The following is a 4,419-nucleotide window of genomic DNA, read 5'->3' as shown; positions in this document are numbered from 1 at the left end:
GAAACCCATCATTACATCTGGATGGCTGCTTGCAAGCTTTTAAGATCCCAGTTGCTACTCGCCAATGTAGGTTGTAGAGCAATCTATCGTGTAGTATGTTATGCCAATTGAGCTTGATGTCCTCTGCAACTATGGTCCTGGGCCCTCAGGTCCCATTACTCACTCCCTTTGGGTAGCTAGCTGTGGCCCAGAAGTGACTACAACTTTGTCCCTTGTCAGCTCTGCTATATACATGGGAATTCTTACAGAACATAACAATACAGTTGTAGAAACTTTGTCTACCAACCCTATACATGGTCTTGGGCACACTCCCCCCTGCATAGACATACCTAATAATTCAGCCTATTCACCCATCTATCCATCCATATATTCATGTTTACCTTCACTGACAATGCAATGTTTATCTTCAATGACAATGCAATATTGTATGTGCAAAAGGTTTCATCTTTGTTGTCTGTACCCCCCATATACCTCTCCATGTCTTCCTGCTCCTCAATGCCACTGTGTTGATCACTCACATTTGGTACATTGTCCTTCTCTTCACCCAAATATATACTTGTTTCTACCTATCTAACAGTATTCCCTCCTCTCCCCTCCCATTCCTGGTAATTGATAAAGAAAATTTACTTCCACATATGAACTTTTCCTTGATTTTTTACAATAATAGATTAATACAATTATTTCTCCTTCTGTGATTGACTTTTTTCACTCAGCATAATTTCTTCCAAGTTCATCCATGTTATGCAGTGTTTTGCAGATTCTACATTATTTTTTAGTTTTGTGTATGTACCATAGTTTGGTTATCCATTCTTCAGTGGATGGACACCTACATTGTTTCCATCTTTTGGCTATTGTAAATAATGTTGTGATGAACATAAGTGTGCAAATACCTGTTCTTGTCCTGGCTTTCACTTCTTTAGGCTATATACCTAGTAGTAGAATGGCTTGTCAAATGGTATTTCTAATTCCAATTTTGCAGGAATTGGCATAGTTTTCTGTAGGGACTTGCTGGCATATTCCCCTTTGTCTCAGAAAACAGCAAGGGGAAGCACCCATTTGAAAGCACTGGGTGCATTAAAGGATCTGGAACTCAGATTGAACTCTTGAAATCCTGGATCTGCAAACAGAAATGCTGAAAAGAGAAACATGCGCACACACTGCTCTCAGAAGAGAACAATCTGAAAAAGTAAAAACACAGATCCTTATTATTTCTGGCATGGGAAAAAGACAGATTAAAGAGTACAATTTAGACTAGAACTCAAAGAATTGGCTTTCATCCCTTTTCAGAAGGTATAAAAATAAAGTTGCAGCTCACATGGGGGCTGCAGTCTTGTATCGTCTATGTGTGTGTTTGTCTCTTTGTGTTTCATTTCACTTATCCAGTCTGCAACAGTGTTCCATAGTGGTTGTACCATTTTACAGTCCCTGTATCAGTATATGAGAGTTTCAATCTCTCTGCATCTTCACCAGCATTTGTTATTTTCTGTTTTGTTGAACTTTGCTACTAGTGCTGGAGCAAGATAGTATCTCATTGTTGATCAAAATCAATATTAGTTTTCCAAGTATATAAAAGTAGCAATACATGTACGTATGTATATATATATATATATACCATTATTTTCAACTTTTCAATGCCCTTAAGAAATCTATTCATCAAACCAAAGCCATATTAATTACTGTTGAGTTTATTTTGATTCATAGTGGCCCTGGAAGACATAATAGAACTACCCCCATAGAATTTCTAAGGCCATAATTTATTGTGGAGGTAAACTTTCACGTCTTTCTCCCAAGGACAGGCTAGTGGGTTTAAACTGCCAACTTTACAGTTAACAGCTGAGTGCTTAACCAGCGTGTACCAAGACTCTTTCAGATCTGTGTGTAGGTATGTAATAACTTGGAATATATAATGCAAGCATCCCTTTAATTAACCTAGAATACAATGCTTAAAGTATTTAAACAGGTATTCTTAAACTGCTTGACATTATTACTTTTCTAATTTAATATTCCCCCTTTAAATATTTTTAACAAGTAAAATCCAGTAAAGCAATTTAAATTTACTTTTAACAAAATTTGTTCAGCTCATAACCATAACTTACGCATAATCCCTTTACTTTACAAGGGAAGCAGTGTAAAGTGTTTCTGAAACATTCATAGAAAAGCACTCCCCCAATCAAATCCATTTCTCTTTTCACAGCATAAATCAGTGATAATTTTATGTTCTTTCAATGAACTTATGTTTTCATACCTCTTTTGTGAATGAATAATTCACTGAAAACTTGCATTTCTTCTATAATGCTAAATGTGGCAATTCACAATAAATAATGAAATATTATTTCTAAGTTTACCATTATTTTAAGCATGGAAAAAAACAAAAGATAATGTTTAACATAAAATATCGCTAAGGATAACATTTAGGCCTTTTAAGACTGAAATTTTCAGGGGGAGCTTTTAACATGCCAGGCACATATGCCTGGGACATGCTTATTCATAACACCAGATAACCTTTACAAAGAACTTAAAATCCACAAAAAGTAAAGATTTTGGTAAATATTCAAGAAACTTATATATGACCTTTACATACAGTACTTCTGTATAATTCTAAATTATAATCTCAATTTATTTCTAAAAAGATAACTTTCAACTAATAATTTAGGGTGAGCTTACACAATTTTCTATGAATTTCCTGATTAAAATATTTTTTCATGATTTTCTTAATGGCACACTTTATTTGTTCATTTCTAAGACTATAGATAATCGGGTTCAAGAGAGGGGGGATTATGGTATAGGACGCAGAAAGGACCATATCCTGGATGGTTGCAGAGACTGCCGATGGCCTTAGGTACACATAGAAGATTGAGCTGAGGAAGATGGACACCACGAGGATATGAGGGATGCAAGTGGAAAAGGCCTTTTTTCTGTCTTCTCCACGTGGAAACTTCAGCACAGCAGAAAATATGTAAATATAAGACCTGATGATGAAGACGAAACAACCTCCACAAAATATCACACCAGAAGCAAGGAGTGTCATCTTATTGCTGAAGGTGTCAGAGCAGGAGAGCTTCAACAGAGAGGGGATGTCACAGAAAAACTGATGAATAACATTAGAATGACAAAAGGGCAGTCTGAAGGTGTAGCCTGTGTGGAATCCTGAGTAGACCAGACCACTGAGGATGGAAGCCAGTGTCATCTGGACACAGAGCCGAGGGTTCATAATCACAGAGTAGTGGAGAGGCTGGCAGATGGCCACATAGCGGTCATGGGCCATGATGGTGAGGAACACTAGCTCCACATATGCAAAGTAAATCACAAAGAAGACCTGACCTACACATCCTGCCTTTGAAATGGTATGGCTGTCAAGCAGGGCATTGATAAATGAATTAGGGACTGTTACAGAAATGTAACAAATATCTAAGATGGACAGATTTCTGAGAAAGAAGTACATGGGGATGTGAAGACTCTTGTCTAGTGTGGTGATGATAACAATGAGAAAATTCCCTATGAGAGTCACCAAATACATCAGAGAGAATGATGATGCACAAAAAATCCGTAGTTCCCAAATATCAGAAAACCCCATCAGTAAAAATTCCATCTTCATAGTGGAATTGGGCATCTCTGGATGAGACATCTCATACCTGGGAGAAAAGGAAAGAAGTCTTGAACCCATGAAAAATTAAATTAGGAGATGTTTTTCAGTTATTTTTTTCTTACTCCTTTCCTAATTCCAATGTCCCTAATATTTTGGTATGTAAAGCATGTATTACTTTATTACCTGTCTTAAAGTTTTTATTTCTATTGCAGAAGTGAACTGAAAGTCACAACTTTTTTTGTCAACATCACACATACAAAAAAGTAAAATAAAAATAAATTCAGCACCAGCGAGTCGAATCCCACTCATAATGAGCCATCTTAGGGTTTCTTCACTTATAACTGTTTAATGTAGGTTTTTCTGTATTGACTTGTGAATATCTATTTTCCATGATAAAATATATAGATAGAAAAAGGAGTCCTTGTGCAGTACAGGCAATTAACATGCTTTTTGCTACGGAAAAAGTGGCAAGTTAAAATCCTCTGAGAGCTGCCACACCATAAAGGCCTGGTGATCTACTTCCAAAAACATCAACCTCAGAAATTCTTATGGAGCAGAGCTGTATTCTGAAGTTCATGGGATCAACATAAGTGGGATTTAACTGGATAGAAACCTTTTTTTTTAATGTAGATAAACCTTATATAACTCTTTTAGGTTTTTAACCTTGGAGTTAATGCAATGCTGGAAATTGGAATAAAATACTTTACATGTTTCCCAGTCTTACATTCTTATTTTGAAGCCATAATAAATATTTGGGAATACTTCTCCTTTCCTGAAGTAGTACTATAAGCATGTTGTTGTTGTTGTTGTTATGTGCTGTCAAGTGGGACCTG

At 36.3% G+C, this 4,419-nt stretch overlaps 1 pseudogene; it reads right to left on the bottom strand.

Moving 5' to 3' along the window:
* Nucleotides 1–2,724: 2,724 nt before the first annotated feature.
* LOC103212801 lies at nt 2,725–3,610 on the bottom strand (annotated as a pseudogene).
* Between the last annotated feature and the right edge of the window lie 809 nt (nt 3,611–4,419).

This window comes from Orycteropus afer, unplaced genomic scaffold, assembly GCF_000298275.1.
Source record: "Orycteropus afer afer isolate SDZICR_OR568_19922 unplaced genomic scaffold, OryAfe1.0 scaffold01107, whole genome shotgun sequence".
Lineage (NCBI taxonomy): Eukaryota > Metazoa > Chordata > Mammalia > Tubulidentata > Orycteropodidae > Orycteropus > Orycteropus afer.
The sequence above is the reverse complement of the archived record's forward strand: the minus strand, read 5'-3'. Positions and strand labels throughout refer to the sequence as shown.